This window comes from Rhinoderma darwinii, chromosome 3 (assembly GCF_050947455.1).
Source record: "Rhinoderma darwinii isolate aRhiDar2 chromosome 3, aRhiDar2.hap1, whole genome shotgun sequence".
NCBI classification, from domain to species: Eukaryota; Metazoa; Chordata; class Amphibia; order Anura; family Rhinodermatidae; genus Rhinoderma; species Rhinoderma darwinii.
This window is the reverse complement of record NC_134689.1, coordinates 77,664,614-77,686,826: the sequence shown is the minus strand read 5'-3', so window position 1 is coordinate 77,686,826 and position 22,213 is coordinate 77,664,614. Positions and strand designations below refer to the sequence as shown.

The window sequence follows — 22,213 nt, the reverse complement described above, 5'->3', positions numbered from 1 at the left end:
AGTTTTCTTATTTGTGTAGGATAGGATGACCGAGCAGTCTCTCGTGAAGGCGTGGATTTAAATCCCACTTTTGAATACTCATATTTAAGTAAACTATGTAAGACAATACAGATTCCTCTGCTTACTTGAGTGAATGTTATAGAGAATGGAACTCCACTAAACTACTGCTGGGTACCTCCCAGGGTAGTTTTTCTGTATTTTCAGGTTAAAGCAAGAACAAGGGTTCTTCAGGACCTCTTTGTTACAGCACTGTTAATCATAAACCAATAACTACATGATGGAAATGGACAAGAAACAGTTCTAATCTTTCTATTTTAAATTCCCAAAAACTGGACCCTTAACATGACGGTTTTTTCTTCCATTTCTGAAAGGCTTGGCTTTTCTATAAGTCAGGATGGCCGAGCGGTCTAAGGCGCTGCGTTCAGGTCGCAGTCTCCCCTGGAGGCGTGGGTTCAAATCCCACTTCTGACAATACAACTTTTCTTAAACACACTGCAATGTCATTCCGACAGCGCTAGTGAAAAAACCCACTATGCCAAAACACGCCCCAAAATGTTAGACTCTTCAGATGACTGGCTTGGCATCCAATCTTGAAAGTTTTCTTATTTGTGTAGGATAGGATGACCGAGCAGTCTCTCGTGAAGGCGTGGATTTAAATCCCACTTTTGAATACTCATATTTAAGTAAACTATGTAAGACAATACCGATTCCTCTGCTTACTTGAGTGAATGTTATAGGGAATGGAACTCCACTAAACTACTGCTGGGTACCTCCCAGGGTAGTTTTTCTGTATTTTCAGGTTAAAGCAAGAACAAGGGTTCTTCAGGACCTCTTTTTTACAGCACTGTTAATCATAAACCAATAACTACATGATGGAAATGGACAAGAAACAGTACTAATCTTTCTATTTTCTATTTCATATTTAAGTAACTATGTAAGACAATACAGATTCCTCTGCTTACTTGAGTGAATGTTATAGAGAATGGAACTCCACTAAACTACTGCTGGGTACCTCCCAGGGTAGTTTTTCTGTATTTTCAGGTTAAAGCAAGAACAAGGGTTCTTCAGGACCTCTTTGTTACACCACTGTTAATCATAAACCAATAACTACATGATGGAAATGGACAAGAAACAGTTCTAATCTTTCTATTTTAAATTCCCAAAAACTGGACCCTTAACATGACGGTTTTTTCTTCCATATCTGAAAGGCTTGGATTTTCTATAAGTCAGGATGGCCGAGCGGTCTAAGGCGCTGCGTTAAGGTCGCAGTCTCCCCTGGAGGCGTGGGTTCAAATCCCACTTCTGACAATACAACTTTTATTAAACACACTGCAATGTCATTCCGACAGCGCTAGTGAAAAAACCCACTATGCCAAAACACACCCCAAAATGTTAGACTCTTCAGATGACTGGCTTGGCATCCAATCTTGAAAGTTTTCTTATTTGTGTAGGATAGGATGACCGAGCAGTCTCTCGTGAAGGCGTGGATTTAAATCCCACTTTTGAATACTCATATTTAAGTAAACTATGTAAGACAATACCGATTCCTCTGCTTACTTGAGTGAATGTTATAGAGAATGGAACTCCACTAAACTACTGCTGGGTACCTCCCAGGGTAGTTTTTCTGTATTTTCAGGTTAAAGCAAGAACAAGGGTTCTTCAGGACCTCTTTTTTACAGCACTGTTAATCATAAACCAATAACTACATGATGGAAATGGACAAGAAACAGTACTAATCTTTCTATTTTCTATTTCATATTTAAGTAACTATGTAAGACAATACAGATTCCTCTGCTTACTTGAGTGAATGTTATAGAGAATGGAACTCCACTAAACTACTGCTGGGTACCTCCCAGGGTAGTTTTTCTGTATTTTCAGGTTAAAGCAAGAACAAGGGTTCTTCAGGACCTCTTTTTTACAGCATTAATCATAAACCAATAACTACATGATGGAAATGGACAAGAAACAGTACTAATCTTTCTATTTTCTATTTCATATTTAAGTAACTATGTAAGACAATACAGATTCCTCTGCTTACTTGAGTGAATGTTATAGAGAATGGAACTCCACTAAACTACTGCTGGGTACCTCCCAGGGTAGTTTTTCTGTATTTTCAGGTTAAAGCAAGAACAAGGGTTCTTCAGGACCTCTTTGTTACAGCACTGTTAATCATAAACCAATAACTACATGATGGAAATGGACAAGAAACAGTTCTAATCTTTCTATTTTAAATTCCCAAAAACTGGACCCTTAACATGACGGTTTTTTCTTCCATTTCTGAAAGGCTTGGCTTTTCTATAAGTCAGGATGGCCGAGCGGTCTAAGGCGCTGCGTTCAGGTCGCAGTCTCCCCTGGAGGCGTGGGTTCAAATCCCACTTCTGACAATACAACTTTTATTAAACACACTGCAATGTCATTCCGACAGCGCTAGTGAAAAAACCCACTATGCCAAAACACACCCCAAAATGTTAGACTCTTCAGATGACTGGCTTGGCATCCAATCTTGAAAGTTTTCTTATTTGTGTAGGATAGGATGACCGAGCAGTCTCTCGTGAAGGCGTGGATTTAAATCCCACTTTTGAATACTCATATTTAAGTAAACTATGTAAGACAATACAGATTCCTCTGCTTACTTGAGTGAATGTTATAGAGAATGGAACTCCACTACACTACTGCTGGGTACCTCCCAGGGTAGTTTTTCTGTATTTTCAGGTTAAAGCAAGAACAAGGGTTCTTCAGGACCTCTTTGTTACAGCACTGTTAATCATAAACCAATAACTACATGATGGAAATGGACAAGAAACAGTTCTAATCTTTCTATTTTAAATTCCCAAAAACTGGACCCTTAACATGACGGTTTTTTCTTCCATTTCTGAAAGGCTTAGCTTTTCTATAAGTCAGGATGGCCGAGCGGTCTAAGGCGCTGCGTTCAGGTCGCAGTCTCCCCTGGAGGCGTGGGTTCAAATCCCACTTCTGACAATACAACTTTTCTTAAACACACTGCAATGTCATTCCGACAGCGCTAGTGAAAAAACCCACTATGCCAAAACACACCCCAAAATGTTAGACTCTTCAGATGACTGGCTTGGCATCCAATCTTGAAAGTTTTCTTATTTGTGTAGGATAGGATGACCGAGCAGTCTCTCGTGAAGGCGTGGATTTAAATCCCACTTTTGAATACTCATATTTAAGTAAACTATGTAAGACAATACCGATTCCTCTGCTTACTTGAGTGAATGTTATAGAGAATGGAACTCCACTAAACTACTGCTGGGTACCTCCCAGGGTAGTTTTTCTGTATTTTCAGGTTAAAGCAAGAACAAGGGTTCTTCAGGACCTCTTTTTTACAGCACTGTTAATCATAAACCAATAACTACATGATGGAAATGGACAAGAAACGGTACTAATCTTTCTATTTTCTATTTCATATTTAAGTAACTATGTAAGACAATACAGATTCCTCTGCTTACTTGAGTGAATGTTATAGAGAATGGAACTCCACTAAACTACTGCTGGGTACCTCCCAGGGTAGTTTTTCTGTATTTTCAGGTTAAAGCAAGAACAAGGGTTCTTCAGGACCTCTTTGTTACAGCACTGTTAATCATAAACCAATAACTACATGATGGAAATGGACAAGAAACAGTTCTAATCTTTCTATTTTAAATTCCCAAAAACTGGACCCTTAACATGACGGTTTTTTCTTCCATTTCTGAAAGGCTTAGCTTTTCTATAAGTCAGGATGGCCGAGCGGTCTAAGGCGCTGCGTTCAGGTCGCAGTCTCCCCTGGAGGCGTGGGTTCAAATCCCACTTCTGACAATACAACTTTTCTTAAACACACTGCAATGTCATTCCGACAGCGCTAGTGAAAAAACCCACTATGCCAAAACACACCCCAAAATGTTAGACTCTTCAGATGACTGGCTTGGCATCCAATCTTGAAAGTTTTCTTATTTGTGTAGGATAGGATGACCGAGCAGTCTCTCGTGAAGGCGTGGATTTAAATCCCACTTTTGAATACTCATATTTAAGTAAACTATGTAAGACAATACCGATTCCTCTGCTTACTTGAGTGAATGTTATAGAGAATGGAACTCCACTAAACTACTGCTGGGTACCTCCCAGGGTAGTTTTTCTGTATTTTCAGGTTAAAGCAAGAACAAGGGTTCTTCAGGACCTCTTTTTTACAGCACTGTTAATCATAAACCAATAACTACATGATGGAAATGGACAAGAAACAGTACTAATCTTTCTATTTTCTATTTCATATTTAAGTAACTATGTAAGACAATACAGATTCCTCTGCTTACTTGAGTGAATGTTATAGAGAATGGAACTCCACTAAACTACTGCTGGGTACCTCCCAGGGTAGTTTTTCTGTATTTTCAGGTTAAAGCAAGAACAAGGGTTCTTCAGGACCTCTTTGTTACACCACTGTTAATCATAAACCAATAACTACATGATGGAAATGGACAAGAAACAGTTCTAATCTTTCTATTTTAAATTCCCAAAAACTGGACCCTTAACATGACGGTTTTTTCTTCCATATCTAAAAGGCTTGGCTTTTCTATAAGTCAGGATGGCCGAGCGGTCTAAGGCGCTGCGTTAAGGTCGCAGTCTCCCCTGGAGGCGTGGGTTCAAATCCCACTTCTGACAATACAACTTTTCTTAAACACACTGCAATGTCATTCCGACAGCGCTAGTGAAAAAACCCACTATGCCAAAACACACCCCAAAATGTTAGACTCTTCAGATGACTGGCTTGGCATCCAATCTTGAAAGTTTTCTTATTTGTGTAGGATAGGATGACCGAGCAGTCTCTCGTGAAGGCGTGGATTTAAATCCCACTTTTGAATACTCATATTTAAGTAAACTATGTAAGACAATACAGATTCCTCTGCTTACTTGAGTGAATGTTATAGAGAATGGAACTCCACTAAACTACTGCTGGGTACCTCCCAGGGTAGTTTTTCTGTATTTTCAGGTTAAAGCAAGAACAAGGGTTCTTCAGGACCTCTTTGTTACAGCACTGTTAATCATAAACCAATAACTACATGATGGAAATGGACAAGAAACAGTTCTAATCTTTCTATTTTAAATTCCCAAAAACTGGACCCTTAACATGACGGTTTTTTCTTCCATTTCTGAAAGGCTTGGCTTTTCTATAAGTCAGGATGGCCGAGCGGTCTAAGGCGCTGCGTTCAGGTCGCAGTCTCCCCTGGAGGCGTGGGTTCAAATCCCACTTCTGACAATACAACTTTTCTTAAACACACTGCAATGTCATTCCGACAGCGCTAGTGAAAAAACCCACTATGCCAAAACACGCCCCAAAATGTTAGACTCTTCAGATGACTGGCTTGGCATCCAATCTTGAAAGTTTTCTTATTTGTGTAGGATAGGATGACCGAGCAGTCTCTCGTGAAGGCGTGGATTTAAATCCCACTTTTGAATACTCATATTTAAGTAAACTATGTAAGACAATACCGATTCCTCTGCTTACTTGAGTGAATGTTATAGGGAATGGAACTCCACTAAACTACTGCTGGGTACCTCCCAGGGTAGTTTTTCTGTATTTTCAGGTTAAAGCAAGAACAAGGGTTCTTCAGGACCTCTTTTTTACAGCACTGTTAATCATAAACCAATAACTACATGATGGAAATGGACAAGAAACAGTACTAATCTTTCTATTTTCTATTTCATATTTAAGTAACTATGTAAGACAATACAGATTCCTCTGCTTACTTGAGTGAATGTTATAGAGAATGGAACTCCACTAAACTACTGCTGGGTACCTCCCAGGGTAGTTTTTCTGTATTTTCAGGTTAAAGCAAGAACAAGGGTTCTTCAGGACCTCTTTGTTACACCACTGTTAATCATAAACCAATAACTACATGATGGAAATGGACAAGAAACAGTTCTAATCTTTCTATTTTAAATTCCCAAAAACTGGACCCTTAACATGACGGTTTTTTCTTCCATATCTGAAAGGCTTGGATTTTCTATAAGTCAGGATGGCCGAGCGGTCTAAGGCGCTGCGTTAAGGTCGCAGTCTCCCCTGGAGGCGTGGGTTCAAATCCCACTTCTGACAATACAACTTTTATTAAACACACTGCAATGTCATTCCGACAGCGCTAGTGAAAAAACCCACTATGCCAAAACACACCCCAAAATGTTAGACTCTTCAGATGACTGGCTTGGCATCCAATCTTGAAAGTTTTCTTATTTGTGTAGGATAGGATGACCGAGCAGTCTCTCGTGAAGGCGTGGATTTAAATCCCACTTTTGAATACTCATATTTAAGTAAACTATGTAAGACAATACCGATTCCTCTGCTTACTTGAGTGAATGTTATAGAGAATGGAACTCCACTAAACTACTGCTGGGTACCTCCCAGGGTAGTTTTTCTGTATTTTCAGGTTAAAGCAAGAACAAGGGTTCTTCAGGACCTCTTTTTTACAGCACTGTTAATCATAAACCAATAACTACATGATGGAAATGGACAAGAAACAGTACTAATCTTTCTATTTTCTATTTCATATTTAAGTAACTATGTAAGACAATACAGATTCCTCTGCTTACTTGAGTGAATGTTATAGAGAATGGAACTCCACTAAACTACTGCTGGGTACCTCCCAGGGTAGTTTTTCTGTATTTTCAGGTTAAAGCAAGAACAAGGGTTCTTCAGGACCTCTTTTTTACAGCATTAATCATAAACCAATAACTACATGATGGAAATGGACAAGAAACAGTACTAATCTTTCTATTTTCTATTTCATATTTAAGTAACTATGTAAGACAATACAGATTCCTCTGCTTACTTGAGTGAATGTTATAGAGAATGGAACTCCACTAAACTACTGCTGGGTACCTCCCAGGGTAGTTTTTCTGTATTTTCAGGTTAAAGCAAGAACAAGGGTTCTTCAGGACCTCTTTGTTACAGCACTGTTAATCATAAACCAATAACTACATGATGGAAATGGACAAGAAACAGTTCTAATCTTTCTATTTTAAATTCCCAAAAACTGGACCCTTAACATGACGGTTTTTTCTTCCATTTCTGAAAGGCTTGGCTTTTCTATAAGTCAGGATGGCCGAGCGGTCTAAGGCGCTGCGTTCAGGTCGCAGTCTCCCCTGGAGGCGTGGGTTCAAATCCCACTTCTGACAATACAACTTTTCTTAAACACACTGCAATGTCATTCCGACAGCGCTAGTGAAAAAACCCACTATGCCAAAACACACCCCAAAATGTTAGACTCTTCAGATGACTGGCTTGGCATCCAATCTTGAAAGTTTTCTTATTTGTGTAGGATAGGATGACCGAGCAGTCTCTCGTGAAGGCGTGGATTTAAATCCCACTTTTGAATACTCATATTTAAGTAAACTATGTAAGACAATACCGATTCCTCTGCTTACTTGAGTGAATGTTATAGAGAATGGAACTCCACTAAACTACTGCTGGGTACCTCCCAGGGTAGTTTTTCTGTATTTTCAGGTTAAAGCAAGAACAAGGGTTCTTCAGGACCTCTTTTTTACAGCACTGTTAATCATAAACCAATAACTACATGATGGAAATGGACAAGAAACAGTACTAATCTTTCTATTTTCTATTTCATATTTAAGTAACTATGTAAGACAATACAGATTCCTCTGCTTACTTGAGTGAATGTTATAGAGAATGGAACTCCACTAAACTACTGCTGGGTACCTCCCAGGGTAGTTTTTCTGTATTTTCAGGTTAAAGCAAGAACAAGGGTTCTTCAGGACCTCTTTGTTACACCACTGTTAATCATAAACCAATAACTACATGATGGAAATGGACAAGAAACAGTTCTAATCTTTCTATTTTAAATTCCCAAAAACTGGACCCTTAACATGACGGTTTTTTCTTCCATATCTAAAAGGCTTGGCTTTTCTATAAGTCAGGATGGCCGAGCGGTCTAAGGCGCTGCGTTAAGGTCGCAGTCTCCCCTGGAGGCGTGGGTTCAAATCCCACTTCTGACAATACAACTTTTCTTAAACACACTGCAATGTCATTCCGACAGCGCTAGTGAAAAAACCCACTATGCCAAAACACACCCCAAAATGTTAGACTCTTCAGATGACTGGCTTGGCATCCAATCTTGAAAGTTTTCTTATTTGTGTAGGATAGGATGACCGAGCAGTCTCTCGTGAAGGCGTGGATTTAAATCCCACTTTTGAATACTCATATTTAAGTAAACTATGTAAGACAATACAGATTCCTCTGCTTACTTGAGTGAATGTTATAGAGAATGGAACTCCACTAAACTACTGCTGGGTACCTCCCAGGGTAGTTTTTCTGTATTTTCAGGTTAAAGCAAGAACAAGGGTTCTTCAGGACCTCTTTGTTACAGCACTGTTAATCATAAACCAATAACTACATGATGGAAATGGACAAGAAACAGTTCTAATCTTTCTATTTTAAATTCCCAAAAACTGGACCCTTAACATGACGGTTTTTTCTTCCATTTCTGAAAGGCTTGGCTTTTCTATAAGTCAGGATGGCCGAGCGGTCTAAGGCGCTGCGTTCAGGTCGCAGTCTCCCCTGGAGGCGTGGGTTCAAATCCCACTTCTGACAATACAACTTTTCTTAAACACACTGCAATGTCATTCCGACAGCGCTAGTGAAAAAACCCACTATGCCAAAACACGCCCCAAAATGTTAGACTCTTCAGATGACTGGCTTGGCATCCAATCTTGAAAGTTTTCTTATTTGTGTAGGATAGGATGACCGAGCAGTCTCTCGTGAAGGCGTGGATTTAAATCCCACTTTTGAATACTCATATTTAAGTAAACTATGTAAGACAATACCGATTCCTCTGCTTACTTGAGTGAATGTTATAGGGAATGGAACTCCACTAAACTACTGCTGGGTACCTCCCAGGGTAGTTTTTCTGTATTTTCAGGTTAAAGCAAGAACAAGGGTTCTTCAGGACCTCTTTTTTACAGCACTGTTAATCATAAACCAATAACTACATGATGGAAATGGACAAGAAACAGTACTAATCTTTCTATTTTCTATTTCATATTTAAGTAACTATGTAAGACAATACAGATTCCTCTGCTTACTTGAGTGAATGTTATAGAGAATGGAACTCCACTAAACTACTGCTGGGTACCTCCCAGGGTAGTTTTTCTGTATTTTCAGGTTAAAGCAAGAACAAGGGTTCTTCAGGACCTCTTTGTTACACCACTGTTAATCATAAACCAATAACTACATGATGGAAATGGACAAGAAACAGTTCTAATCTTTCTATTTTAAATTCCCAAAAACTGGACCCTTAACATGACGGTTTTTTCTTCCATATCTGAAAGGCTTGGATTTTCTATAAGTCAGGATGGCCGAGCGGTCTAAGGCGCTGCGTTAAGGTCGCAGTCTCCCCTGGAGGCGTGGGTTCAAATCCCACTTCTGACAATACAACTTTTATTAAACACACTGCAATGTCATTCCGACAGCGCTAGTGAAAAAACCCACTATGCCAAAACACACCCCAAAATGTTAGACTCTTCAGATGACTGGCTTGGCATCCAATCTTGAAAGTTTTCTTATTTGTGTAGGATAGGATGACCGAGCAGTCTCTCGTGAAGGCGTGGATTTAAATCCCACTTTTGAATACTCATATTTAAGTAAACTATGTAAGACAATACCGATTCCTCTGCTTACTTGAGTGAATGTTATAGAGAATGGAACTCCACTAAACTACTGCTGGGTACCTCCCAGGGTAGTTTTTCTGTATTTTCAGGTTAAAGCAAGAACAAGGGTTCTTCAGGACCTCTTTTTTACAGCACTGTTAATCATAAACCAATAACTACATGATGGAAATGGACAAGAAACAGTACTAATCTTTCTATTTTCTATTTCATATTTAAGTAACTATGTAAGACAATACAGATTCCTCTGCTTACTTGAGTGAATGTTATAGAGAATGGAACTCCACTAAACTACTGCTGGGTACCTCCCAGGGTAGTTTTTCTGTATTTTCAGGTTAAAGCAAGAACAAGGGTTCTTCAGGACCTCTTTTTTACAGCATTAATCATAAACCAATAACTACATGATGGAAATGGACAAGAAACAGTACTAATCTTTCTATTTTCTATTTCATATTTAAGTAACTATGTAAGACAATACAGATTCCTCTGCTTACTTGAGTGAATGTTATAGAGAATGGAACTCCACTAAACTACTGCTGGGTACCTCCCAGGGTAGTTTTTCTGTATTTTCAGGTTAAAGCAAGAACAAGGGTTCTTCAGGACCTCTTTGTTACAGCACTGTTAATCATAAACCAATAACTACATGATGGAAATGGACAAGAAACAGTTCTAATCTTTCTATTTTAAATTCCCAAAAACTGGACCCTTAACATGACGGTTTTTTCTTCCATTTCTGAAAGGCTTGGCTTTTCTATAAGTCAGGATGGCCGAGCGGTCTAAGGCGCTGCGTTCAGGTCGCAGTCTCCCCTGGAGGCGTGGGTTCAAATCCCACTTCTGACAATACAACTTTTATTAAACACACTGCAATGTCATTCCGACAGCGCTAGTGAAAAAACCCACTATGCCAAAACACACCCCAAAATGTTAGACTCTTCAGATGACTGGCTTGGCATCCAATCTTGAAAGTTTTCTTATTTGTGTAGGATAGGATGACCGAGCAGTCTCTCGTGAAGGCGTGGATTTAAATCCCACTTTTGAATACTCATATTTAAGTAAACTATGTAAGACAATACAGATTCCTCTGCTTACTTGAGTGAATGTTATAGAGAATGGAACTCCACTACACTACTGCTGGGTACCTCCCAGGGTAGTTTTTCTGTATTTTCAGGTTAAAGCAAGAACAAGGGTTCTTCAGGACCTCTTTGTTACAGCACTGTTAATCATAAACCAATAACTACATGATGGAAATGGACAAGAAACAGTTCTAATCTTTCTATTTTAAATTCCCAAAAACTGGACCCTTAACATGACGGTTTTTTCTTCCATTTCTGAAAGGCTTAGCTTTTCTATAAGTCAGGATGGCCGAGCGGTCTAAGGCGCTGCGTTCAGGTCGCAGTCTCCCCTGGAGGCGTGGGTTCAAATCCCACTTCTGACAATACAACTTTTCTTAAACACACTGCAATGTCATTCCGACAGCGCTAGTGAAAAAACCCACTATGCCAAAACACACCCCAAAATGTTAGACTCTTCAGATGACTGGCTTGGCATCCAATCTTGAAAGTTTTCTTATTTGTGTAGGATAGGATGACCGAGCAGTCTCTCGTGAAGGCGTGGATTTAAATCCCACTTTTGAATACTCATATTTAAGTAAACTATGTAAGACAATACCGATTCCTCTGCTTACTTGAGTGAATGTTATAGAGAATGGAACTCCACTAAACTACTGCTGGGTACCTCCCAGGGTAGTTTTTCTGTATTTTCAGGTTAAAGCAAGAACAAGGGTTCTTCAGGACCTCTTTTTTACAGCACTGTTAATCATAAACCAATAACTACATGATGGAAATGGACAAGAAACGGTACTAATCTTTCTATTTTCTATTTCATATTTAAGTAACTATGTAAGACAATACAGATTCCTCTGCTTACTTGAGTGAATGTTATAGAGAATGGAACTCCACTAAACTACTGCTGGGTACCTCCCAGGGTAGTTTTTCTGTATTTTCAGGTTAAAGCAAGAACAAGGGTTCTTCAGGACCTCTTTGTTACAGCACTGTTAATCATAAACCAATAACTACATGATGGAAATGGACAAGAAACAGTTCTAATCTTTCTATTTTAAATTCCCAAAAACTGGACCCTTAACATGACGGTTTTTTCTTCCATTTCTGAAAGGCTTAGCTTTTCTATAAGTCAGGATGGCCGAGCGGTCTAAGGCGCTGCGTTCAGGTCGCAGTCTCCCCTGGAGGCGTGGGTTCAAATCCCACTTCTGACAATACAACTTTTCTTAAACACACTGCAATGTCATTCCGACAGCGCTAGTGAAAAAACCCACTATGCCAAAACACACCCCAAAATGTTAGACTCTTCAGATGACTGGCTTGGCATCCAATCTTGAAAGTTTTCTTATTTGTGTAGGATAGGATGACCGAGCAGTCTCTCGTGAAGGCGTGGATTTAAATCCCACTTTTGAATACTCATATTTAAGTAAACTATGTAAGACAATACCGATTCCTCTGCTTACTTGAGTGAATGTTATAGAGAATGGAACTCCACTAAACTACTGCTGGGTACCTCCCAGGGTAGTTTTTCTGTATTTTCAGGTTAAAGCAAGAACAAGGGTTCTTCAGGACCTCTTTTTTACAGCACTGTTAATCATAAACCAATAACTACATGATGGAAATGGACAAGAAACAGTACTAATCTTTCTATTTTCTATTTCATATTTAAGTAACTATGTAAGACAATACAGATTCCTCTGCTTACTTGAGTGAATGTTATAGAGAATGGAACTCCACTAAACTACTGCTGGGTACCTCCCAGGGTAGTTTTTCTGTATTTTCAGGTTAAAGCAAGAACAAGGGTTCTTCAGGACCTCTTTGTTACACCACTGTTAATCATAAACCAATAACTACATGATGGAAATGGACAAGAAACAGTTCTAATCTTTCTATTTTAAATTCCCAAAAACTGGACCCTTAACATGACGGTTTTTTCTTCCATTTCTGAAAGGCTTAGCTTTTCTATAAGTCAGGATGGCCGAGCGGTCTAAGGCGCTGCGTTCAGGTCGCAGTCTCCCCTGGAGGCGTGGGTTCAAATCCCACTTCTGACAATACAACTTTTCTTAAACACACTGCAATGTCATTCCGACAGCGCTAGTGAAAAAACCCACTATGCCAAAACACACCCCAAAATGTTAGACTCTTCAGATGACTGGCTTGGCATCCAATCTTGAAAGTTTTCTTATTTGTGTAGGATAGGATGACCGAGCAGTCTCTCGTGAAGGCGTGGATTTAAATCCCACTTTTGAATACTCATATTTAAGTAAACTATGTAAGACAATACCGATTCCTCTGCTTACTTGAGTGAATGTTATAGAGAATGGAACTCCACTAAACTACTGCTGGGTACCTCCCAGGGTAGTTTTTCTGTATTTTCAGGTTAAAGCAAGAACAAGGGTTCTTCAGGACCTCTTTTTTACAGCACTGTTAATCATAAACCAATAACTACATGATGGAAATGGACAAGAAACAGTACTAATCTTTCTATTTTCTATTTCATATTTAAGTAACTATGTAAGACAATACAGATTCCTCTGCTTACTTGAGTGAATGTTATAGAGAATGGAACTCCACTAAACTACTGCTGGGTACCTCCCAGGGTAGTTTTTCTGTATTTTCAGGTTAAAGCAAGAACAAGGGTTCTTCAGGACCTCTTTGTTACACCACTGTTAATCATAAACCAATAACTACATGATGGAAATGGACAAGAAACAGTTCTAATCTTTCTATTTTAAATTCCCAAAAACTGGACCCTTAACATGACGGTTTTTTCTTCCATTTCTGAAAGGCTTGGCTTTTCTATAAGTCAGGATGGCCGAGCGGTCTAAGGCGCTGCGTTAAGGTCGCAGTCTCCCCTGGAGGCGTGGGTTCAAATCCCACTTCTGACAATACAACTTTTCTTAAACACACTGCAATGTCATTCCGACAGCGCTAGTGAAAAAACCCACTATGCCAAAACACGCCCCAAAATGTTAGACTCTTCAGATGACTGGCTTGGCGTCCAATCTTGAAAGTTTTCTTATTTGTGTAGGATAGGATGACCGAGCAGTCTCTCGTGAAGGCGTGGATTTAAATCCCACTTTTGAATACTCATATTTAAGTAAACTATGTAAGACAATACCGATTCCTCTGCTTACTTGAGTGAATGTTATAGAGAATGGAACTCCACTAAACTACTGCTGGGTACCTCCCAGGGTAGTTTTTCTGTATTTTCAGGTTAAAGCAAGAACAAGGGTTCTTCAGGACCTCTTTGTTACAGCACTGTTAATCATAAACCAATAACTACATGATGGAAATGGACAAGAAACAGTACTAATCTTTCTATTTTCTATTTCATATTTAAGTAACTATGTAAGACAATACAGATTCCTCTGCTTACTTGAGTGAATGTTATAGAGAATGGAACTCCACTAAACTACTGCTGGGTACCTCCCAGGGTAGTTTTTCTGTATTTTCAGGTTAAAGCAAGAACAAGGGTTCTTCAGGACCTCTTTTTTACAGCATTAATCATAAACCAATAACTACATGATGGAAATGGACAAGAAACAGTACTAATCTTTCTATTTTCTATTTCATATTTAAGTAACTATGTAAGACAATACAGATTCCTCTGCTTACTTGAGTGAATGTTATAGAGAATGGAACTCCACTAAACTACTGCTGGGTACCTCCCAGGGTAGTTTTTCTGTATTTTCAGGTTAAAGCAAGAACAAGGGTTCTTCAGGACCTCTTTGTTACAGCACTGTTAATCATAAACCAATAACTACATGATGGAAATGGACAAGAAACAGTTCTAATCTTTCTATTTTAAATTCCCAAAAACTGGACCCTTAACATGACGGTTTTTTCTTCCATATCTGAAAGGCTTGGCTTTTCTCTAAGTCAGGATGGCCGAGCGGTCTAAGGCGCTGCGTTAAGGTCACAGCCTCCCCTGGAGGCGTGGGTTCAAATCCCACTTCTGACAATACAACTTTTCTTAAACACTCTGCAATGTCATTCCGACAGCGCTAGTGAAAAAACCCACTATGCCAAAACACACCCCAAAATGTTAGACTCTTCAGATGACTGGCTTGGCATCCAATCTTGAAAGTTTTCTTATTTGTGTAGGATAGGATGACCGAGCAGTCTCTCGTGAAGGCGTGGATTTAAATCCCACTTTTGAATACTCATATTTAAGTAAACTATGTAAGACAATACAGATTCCTCTGCTTACTTGAGTGAATGTTATAGAGAATGGAACTCCACTAAACTACTGCTGGGTACCTCCCAGGGTAGTTTTTCTGTATTTTCAGGTTAAAGCAAGAACAAGGGTTCTTCAGGACCTCTTTGTTACAGCACTGTTAATCATAAACCAATAACTACATGATGGAAATGGACAAGAAACAGTTCTAATCTTTCTATTTTAAATTCCCAAAAACTGGACCCTTAACATGACGGTTTTTTCTTCCATTTCTGAAAGGCTTAGCTTTTCTATAAGTCAGGATGGCCGAGCGGTCTAAGGCGCTGCGTTCAGGTCGCAGTCTCCCCTGGAGGCGTGGGTTCAAATCCCACTTCTGACAATACAACTTTTCTTAAACACACTGCAATGTCATTCCGACAGCGCTAGTGAAAAAACCCACTATGCCAAAACACACCCCAAAATGTTAGACTCTTCAGATGACTGGCTTGGCATCCAATCTTGAAAGTTTTCTTATTTGTGTAGGATAGGATGACCGAGCAGTCTCTCGTGAAGGCGTGGATTTAAATCCCACTTTTGAATACTCATATTTAAGTAAACTATGTAAGACAATACCGATTCCTCTGCTTACTTGAGTGAATGTTATAGAGAATGGAACTCCACTAAACTACTGCTGGGTACCTCCCAGGGTAGTTTTTCTGTATTTTCAGGTTAAAGCAAGAACAAGGGTTCTTCAGGACCTCTTTTTTACAGCACTGTTAATCATAAACCAATAACTACATGATGGAAATGGACAAGAAACAGTACTAATCTTTCTATTTTCTATTTCATATTTAAGTAACTATGTAAGACAATACAGATTCCTCTGCTTACTTGAGTGAATGTTATAGAGAATGGAACTCCACTAAACTACTGCTGGGTACCTCCCAGGGTAGTTTTTCTGTATTTTCAGGTTAAAGCAAGAACAAGGGTTCTTCAGGACCTCTTTGTTACACCACTGTTAATCATAAACCAATAACTACATGATGGAAATGGACAAGAAACAGTTCTAATCTTTCTATTTTAAATTCCCAAAAACTGGACCCTTAACATGACGGTTTTTTCTTCCATTTCTGAAAGGCTTGGCTTTTCTATAAGTCAGGATGGCCGAGCGGTCTAAGGCGCTGCGTTAAGGTCGCAGTCTCCCCTGGAGGCGTGGGTTCAAATCCCACTTCTGACAATACAACTTTTCTTAAACACACTGCAATGTCATTCCGACAGCGCTAGTGAAAAAACCCACTATGCCAAAACACGCCCCAAAATGTTAGACTCTTCAGATGACTGGCTTGGCGTCCAATCTTGAAAGTTTTCTTATTTGTGTAGGATAGGATGACCGAGCAGTCTCTCGTGAAGGCGTGGATTTAAATCCCACTTTTGAATACTCATATTTAAGTAAACTATGTAAGACAATACCGATTCCTCTGCTTACTTGAGTGAATGTTATAGAGAATGGAACTCCACTAAACTACTGCTGGGTACCTCCCAGGGTAGTTTTTCTGTATTTTCAGGTTAAAGCAAGAACAAGGGTTCTTCAGGACCTCTTTGTTACAGCACTGTTAATCATAAACCAATAACTACATGATGGAAATGGACAAGAAACAGTACTAATCTTTCTATTTTCTATTTCATATTTAAGTAACTATGTAAGACAATACAGATTCCTCTGCTTACTTGAGTGAATGTTATAGAGAATGGAACTCCACTAAACTACTGCTGGGTACCTCCCAGGGTAGTTTTTCTGTATTTTCAGGTTAAAGCAAGAACAAGGGTTCTTCAGGACCTCTTTTTTACAGCATTAATCATAAACCAATAACTACATGATGGAAATGGACAAGAAACAGTACTAATCTTTCTATTTTCTATTTCATATTTAAGTAACTATGTAAGACAATACAGATTCCTCTGCTTACTTGAGTGAATGTTATAGAGAATGGAACTCCACTAAACTACTGCTGGGTACCTCCCAGGGTAGTTTTTCTGTATTTTCAGGTTAAAGCAAGAACAAGGGTTCTTCAGGACCTCTTTGTTACAGCACTGTTAATCATAAACCAATAACTACATGATGGAAATGGACAAGAAACAGTTCTAATCTTTCTATTTTAAATTCCCAAAAACTGGACCCTTAACATGACGGTTTTTTCTTCCATATCTGAAAGGCTTGGCTTTTCTCTAAGTCAGGATGGCCGAGCGGTCTAAGGCGCTGCGTTAAGGTCACAGCCTCCCCTGGAGGCGTGGGTTCAAATCCCACTTCTGACAATACAACTTTTCTTAAACACTCTGCAATGTCATTCCGACAGCGCTAGTGAAAAAACCCACTATGCCAAAACACACCCCAAAATGTTAGACTCTTCAGATGACTGGCTTGGCATCCAATCTTGAAAGTTTTCTTATTTGTGTAGGATAGGATGACCGAGCAGTCTCTCGTGAAGGCGTGGATTTAAATCCCACTTTTGAATACTCATATTTAAGTAAACTATGTAAGACAATACAGATTCCTCTGCTTACTTGAGTGAATGTTATAGAGAATGGAACTCCACTAAACTACTGCTGGGTACCTCCCAGGGTAGTTTTTCTGTATTTTCAGGTTAAAGCAAGAACAAGGGTTCTTCAGGACCTCTTTGTTACAGCACTGTTAATCATAAACCAATAACTACATGATGGAAATGGACAAGAAACAGTTCTAATCTTTCTATTTTAAATTCCCAAAAACTGGACCCTTAACATGACGGTTTTTTCTTCCATTTCTGAAAGGCTTAGCTTTTCTATAAGTCAGGATGGCCGAGCGGTCTAAGGCGCTGCGTTCAGGTCGCAGTCTCCCCTGGAGGCGTGGGTTCAAATCCCACTTCTGACAATACAACTTTTCTTAAACACACTGCAATGTCATTCCGACAGCGCTAGTGAAAAAACCCACTATGCCAAAACACACCCCAAAATGTTAGACTCTTCAGATGACTGGCTTGGCATCCAATCTTGAAAGTTTTCTTATTTGTGTAGGATAGGATGACCGAGCAGTCTCTCGTGAAGGCGTGGATTTAAATCCCACTTTTGAATACTCATATTTAAGTAAACTATGTAAGACAATACCGATTCCTCTGCTTACTTGAGTGAATGTTATAGAGAATGGAACTCCACTAAACTACTGCTGGGTACCTCCCAGGGTAGTTTTTCTGTATTTTCAGGTTAAAGCAAGAACAAGGGTTCTTCAGGACCTCTTTTTTACAGCACTGTTAATCATAAACCAATAACTACATGATGGAAATGGACAAGAAACAGTACTAATCTTTCTATTTTCTATTTCATATTTAAGTAACTATGTAAGACAATACAGATTCCTCTGCTTACTTGAGTGAATGTTATAGAGAATGGAACTCCACTAAACTACTGCTGGGTACCTCCCAGGGTAGTTTTTCTGTATTTTCAGGTTAAAGCAAGAACAAGGGTTCTTCAGGACCTCTTTGTTACACCACTGTTAATCATAAACCAATAACTACATGATGGAAATGGACAAGAAACAGTTCTAATCTTTCTATTTTAAATTCCCAAAAACTGGACCCTTAACATGACGGTTTTTTCTTCCATTTCTGAAAGGCTTGGCTTTTCTATAAGTCAGGATGGCCGAGCGGTCTAAGGCGCTGCGTTAAGGTCGCAGTCTCCCCTGGAGGCGTGGGTTCAAATCCCACTTCTGACAATACAACTTTTCTTAAACACACTGCAATGTCATTCCGACAGCGCTAGTGAAAAAACCCACTATGCCAAAACACGCCCCAAAATGTTAGACTCTTCAGATGACTGGCTTGGCGTCCAATCTTGAAAGTTTTCTTATTTGTGTAGGATAGGATGACCGAGCAGTCTCTCGTGAAGGCGTGGATTTAAATCCCACTTTTGAATACTCATATTTAAGTAAACTATGTAAGACAATACCGATTCCTCTGCTTACTTGAGTGAATGTTATAGAGAATGGAACTCCACTAAACTACTGCTGGGTACCTCCCAGGGTAGTTTTTCTGTATTTTCAGGTTAAAGCAAGAACAAGGGTTCTTCAGGACCTCTTTGTTACAGCACTGTTAATCATAAACCAATAACTACATGATGGAAATGGACAAGAAACAGTACTAATCTTTCTATTTTCTATTTCATATTTAAGTAACTATGTAAGACAATACAGATTCCTCTGCTTACTTGAGTGAATGTTATAGAGAATGGAACTCCACTAAACTACTGCTGGGTACCTCCCAGGGTAGTTTTTCTGTATTTTCAGGTTAAAGCAAGAACAAGGGTTCTTCAGGACCTCTTTTTTACAGCATTAATCATAAACCAATAACTACATGATGGAAATGGACAAGAAACAGTACTAATCTTTCTATTTTCTATTTCATATTTAAGTAACTATGTAAGACAATACAGATTCCTCTGCTTACTTGAGTGAATGTTATAGAGAATGGAACTCCACTAAACTACTGCTGGGTACCTCCCAGGGTAGTTTTTCTGTATTTTCAGGTTAAAGCAAGAACAAGGGTTCTTCAGGACCTCTTTGTTACAGCACTGTTAATCATAAACCAATAACTACATGATGGAAATGGACAAGAAACAGTTCTAATCTTTCTATTTTAAATTCCCAAAAACTGGACCCTTAACATGACGGTTTTTTCTTCCATATCTGAAAGGCTTGGCTTTTCTATAAGTCAGGATGGCCGAGCGGTCTAAGGCGTTGCGTTAAGGTCACAGCCTCCCCTGGAGGCGTGGGTTCAAATCCCACTTCTGACAATACAACTTTTCTTAAACACTCTGCAATGTCATTCCGACAGCGCTAGTGAAAAAACCCACTATGCCAAAACACACCCCAAAATGTTAGACTCTTCAGATGACTGGCTTGGCATCCAATCTTGAAAGTTTTCTTATTTGTGTAGGATAGGATGACCGAGCAGTCTCTCGTGAAGGCGTGGATTTAAATCCCACTTTTGAATACTCATATTTAAGTAAACTATGTAAGACAATACAGATTCCTCTGCTTACTTGAGTGAATGTTATAGAGAATGGAACTCCACTAAACTACTGCTGGGTACCTCCCAGGGTAGTTTTTCTGTATTTTCAGGTTAAAGCAAGAACAAGGGTTCTTCAGGACCTCTTTGTTACAGCACTGTTAATCATAAACCAATAACTACATGATGGAAATGGACAAGAAACAGTTCTAATCTTTCTATTTTAAATTCCCAAAAACTGGACCCTTAACATGACGGTTTTTTCTTCCATTTCTGAAAGGCTTGGCTTTTCTATAAGTCAGGATGGCCGAGCGGTCTAAGGCGCTGCGTTCAGGTCGCAGTCTCCCCTGGAGGCGTGGGTTCAAATCCCACTTCTGACAATACAACTTTTCTTAAACACACTGCAATGTCATTCCGACAGCGCTAGTGAAAAAACCCACTATGCCAAAACACACCCCAAAATGTTAGACTCTTCAGATGACTGGCTTGGCATCCAATCTTGAAAGTTTTCTTATTTGTGTAGGATAGGATGACCGAGCAGTCTCTCGTGAAGGCGTGGATTTAAATCCCACTTTTGAATACTCATATTTAAGTAAACTATGTAAGACAATACCGATTCCTCTGCTTACTTGAGTGAATGTTATAGAGAATGGAACTCCACTAAACTACTGCTGGGTACCTCCCAGGGTAGTTTTTCTGTATTTTCAGGTTAAAGCAAGAACAAGGGTTCTTCAGGACCTCTTTTTTACAGCACTGTTAATCATAAACCAATAACTACATGATGGAAATGGACAAGAAACAGTACTAATCTTTCTATTTTCTATTTCATATTTAAGTAACTATGTAAGACAATACAGATTCCTCTGCTTACTTGAGTGAATGTTATAGAGAATGGAACTCCACTAAACTACTGCTGGGTACCTCCCAGGGTAGTTTTTCTGTATTTTCAGGTTAAAGCAAGAACAAGGGTTCTTCAGGACCTCTTTGTTACAGCACTGTTAATCATAAACCAATAACTACATGATGGAAATGGACAAGAAACAGTTCTAATCTTTCTATTTTAAATTCCCAAAAACTGGACCCTTAACATGACGGTTTTTTCTTCCATATCTGAAAGGCTTGGATTTTCTATAAGTCAGGATGGCCGAGCGGTCTAAGGCGCTGTGTTCAGGTCGCAGTCTCCCCTGGAGGCGTGGGTTCAAATCCCACTTCTGACAATACAACTTTTATTAAACACACTGCAATGTCATTCCGACAGCGCTAGTGAAAAAACCCACTATGCCAAAACACACCCCAAAATGTTAGACTCTTCAGATGACTGGCTTGGCATCCAATCTTGAAAGTTTTCTTATTTGTGTAGGATAGGATGACCGAGCAGTCTCTCGTGAAGGCGTGGATTTAAATCCCACTTTTGAATACTCATATTTAAGTAAACTATGTAAGACAATACCGATTCCTCTGCTTACTTGAGTGAATGTTATAGAGAATGGAACTCCACTAAACTACTGCTGGGTACCTCCCAGGGTAGTTTTTCTGTATTTTCAGGTTAAAGCAAGAACAAGGGTTCTTCAGGACCTCTTTGTTACAGCACTGTTAATCATAAACCAATAACTACATGATGGAAATGGACAAGAAACAGTACTAATCTTTCTATTTTCTATTTCATATTTAAGTAACTATGTAAGACAATACAGATTCCTCTGCTTACTTGAGTGAATGTTATAGAGAATGGAACTCCACTAAACTACTGCTGGGTACCTCCCAGGGTAGTTTTTCTGTATTTTCAGGTTAAAGCAAGAACAAGGGTTCTTCAGGACCTCTTTTTTACAGCATTAATCATAAACCAATAACTACATGATGGAAATGGACAAGAAACAGTACTAATCTTTCTATTTTCTATTTCATATTTAAGTAACTATGTAAGACAATACAGATTCCTCTGCTTACTTGAGTGAATGTTATAGAGAATGGAACTCCACTAAACTACTGCTGGGTACCTCCCAGGGTAGTTTTTCTGTATTTTCAGGTTAAAGCAAGAACAAGGGTTCTTCAGGACCTCTTTGTTACAGCACTGTTAATCATAAACCAATAACTACATGATGGAAATGGACAAGAAACAGTTCTAATCTTTCTATTTTAAATTCCCAAAAACTGGACCCTTAACATGACGGTTTTTTCTTCCATATCTGAAAGGCTTGGCTTTTCTATAAGTCAGGATGGCCGAGCGGTCTAAGGCGCTGCGTTAAGGTCACAGCCTCCCCTGGAGGCGTGGGTTCAAATCCCACTTCTGACAA

At 39.2% G+C, this 22,213-nt stretch overlaps 23 non-coding genes across 23 annotated transcripts; all 23 read left to right on the top strand.

Moving 5' to 3' along the window:
* Positions 1-388: 388 nt before the first annotated feature.
* On the top strand, positions 389-471 carry TRNAL-CAG (transfer RNA leucine (anticodon CAG)). Its single transcript has one exon. It is a non-coding gene; the product is annotated as a tRNA-Leu (tRNA).
* A 754-nt stretch (positions 472-1,225) lies between these two features.
* On the top strand, positions 1,226-1,308 carry TRNAL-AAG (transfer RNA leucine (anticodon AAG)). The gene has a single exon. It is a non-coding gene; the product is annotated as a tRNA-Leu (tRNA).
* Positions 1,309-2,301: 993 nt separating this feature from the next.
* Positions 2,302-2,384, top strand: TRNAL-CAG (transfer RNA leucine (anticodon CAG)). Its single transcript has one exon. It is a non-coding gene; the product is annotated as a tRNA-Leu (tRNA).
* Positions 2,385-2,896: 512 nt separating this feature from the next.
* Positions 2,897-2,979, top strand: TRNAL-CAG (transfer RNA leucine (anticodon CAG)). Its single transcript has one exon. It is a non-coding gene; the product is annotated as a tRNA-Leu (tRNA).
* A 754-nt stretch (positions 2,980-3,733) lies between these two features.
* On the top strand, positions 3,734-3,816 carry TRNAL-CAG (transfer RNA leucine (anticodon CAG)). The gene has a single exon. It is a non-coding gene; the product is annotated as a tRNA-Leu (tRNA).
* Positions 3,817-4,570: 754 nt separating this feature from the next.
* Positions 4,571-4,653, top strand: TRNAL-AAG (transfer RNA leucine (anticodon AAG)). Its single transcript has one exon. It is a non-coding gene; the product is annotated as a tRNA-Leu (tRNA).
* Positions 4,654-5,165: 512 nt separating this feature from the next.
* Positions 5,166-5,248, top strand: TRNAL-CAG (transfer RNA leucine (anticodon CAG)). The gene has a single exon. It is a non-coding gene; the product is annotated as a tRNA-Leu (tRNA).
* A 754-nt stretch (positions 5,249-6,002) lies between these two features.
* On the top strand, positions 6,003-6,085 carry TRNAL-AAG (transfer RNA leucine (anticodon AAG)). The gene has a single exon. It is a non-coding gene; the product is annotated as a tRNA-Leu (tRNA).
* Positions 6,086-7,078: 993 nt separating this feature from the next.
* TRNAL-CAG (transfer RNA leucine (anticodon CAG)) lies at positions 7,079-7,161 on the top strand. The gene has a single exon. It is a non-coding gene; the product is annotated as a tRNA-Leu (tRNA).
* A 754-nt stretch (positions 7,162-7,915) lies between these two features.
* TRNAL-AAG (transfer RNA leucine (anticodon AAG)) lies at positions 7,916-7,998 on the top strand. The gene has a single exon. It is a non-coding gene; the product is annotated as a tRNA-Leu (tRNA).
* A 512-nt stretch (positions 7,999-8,510) lies between these two features.
* Positions 8,511-8,593, top strand: TRNAL-CAG (transfer RNA leucine (anticodon CAG)). Its single transcript has one exon. It is a non-coding gene; the product is annotated as a tRNA-Leu (tRNA).
* A 754-nt stretch (positions 8,594-9,347) lies between these two features.
* TRNAL-AAG (transfer RNA leucine (anticodon AAG)) lies at positions 9,348-9,430 on the top strand. The gene has a single exon. It is a non-coding gene; the product is annotated as a tRNA-Leu (tRNA).
* A 993-nt stretch (positions 9,431-10,423) lies between these two features.
* Positions 10,424-10,506, top strand: TRNAL-CAG (transfer RNA leucine (anticodon CAG)). Its single transcript has one exon. It is a non-coding gene; the product is annotated as a tRNA-Leu (tRNA).
* Positions 10,507-11,018: 512 nt separating this feature from the next.
* On the top strand, positions 11,019-11,101 carry TRNAL-CAG (transfer RNA leucine (anticodon CAG)). The gene has a single exon. It is a non-coding gene; the product is annotated as a tRNA-Leu (tRNA).
* Positions 11,102-11,855: 754 nt separating this feature from the next.
* Positions 11,856-11,938, top strand: TRNAL-CAG (transfer RNA leucine (anticodon CAG)). Its single transcript has one exon. It is a non-coding gene; the product is annotated as a tRNA-Leu (tRNA).
* Positions 11,939-12,692: 754 nt separating this feature from the next.
* On the top strand, positions 12,693-12,775 carry TRNAL-CAG (transfer RNA leucine (anticodon CAG)). The gene has a single exon. It is a non-coding gene; the product is annotated as a tRNA-Leu (tRNA).
* Positions 12,776-13,529: 754 nt separating this feature from the next.
* On the top strand, positions 13,530-13,612 carry TRNAL-AAG (transfer RNA leucine (anticodon AAG)). The gene has a single exon. It is a non-coding gene; the product is annotated as a tRNA-Leu (tRNA).
* A 1,588-nt stretch (positions 13,613-15,200) lies between these two features.
* Positions 15,201-15,283, top strand: TRNAL-CAG (transfer RNA leucine (anticodon CAG)). Its single transcript has one exon. It is a non-coding gene; the product is annotated as a tRNA-Leu (tRNA).
* Positions 15,284-16,037: 754 nt separating this feature from the next.
* On the top strand, positions 16,038-16,120 carry TRNAL-AAG (transfer RNA leucine (anticodon AAG)). The gene has a single exon. It is a non-coding gene; the product is annotated as a tRNA-Leu (tRNA).
* A 1,588-nt stretch (positions 16,121-17,708) lies between these two features.
* On the top strand, positions 17,709-17,791 carry TRNAL-CAG (transfer RNA leucine (anticodon CAG)). Its single transcript has one exon. It is a non-coding gene; the product is annotated as a tRNA-Leu (tRNA).
* A 754-nt stretch (positions 17,792-18,545) lies between these two features.
* Positions 18,546-18,628, top strand: TRNAL-AAG (transfer RNA leucine (anticodon AAG)). The gene has a single exon. It is a non-coding gene; the product is annotated as a tRNA-Leu (tRNA).
* A 1,588-nt stretch (positions 18,629-20,216) lies between these two features.
* Positions 20,217-20,299, top strand: TRNAL-CAG (transfer RNA leucine (anticodon CAG)). The gene has a single exon. It is a non-coding gene; the product is annotated as a tRNA-Leu (tRNA).
* Positions 20,300-21,053: 754 nt separating this feature from the next.
* On the top strand, positions 21,054-21,136 carry TRNAL-CAG (transfer RNA leucine (anticodon CAG)). Its single transcript has one exon. It is a non-coding gene; the product is annotated as a tRNA-Leu (tRNA).
* The last annotated feature ends 1,077 nt before the right edge of the window (positions 21,137-22,213 follow it).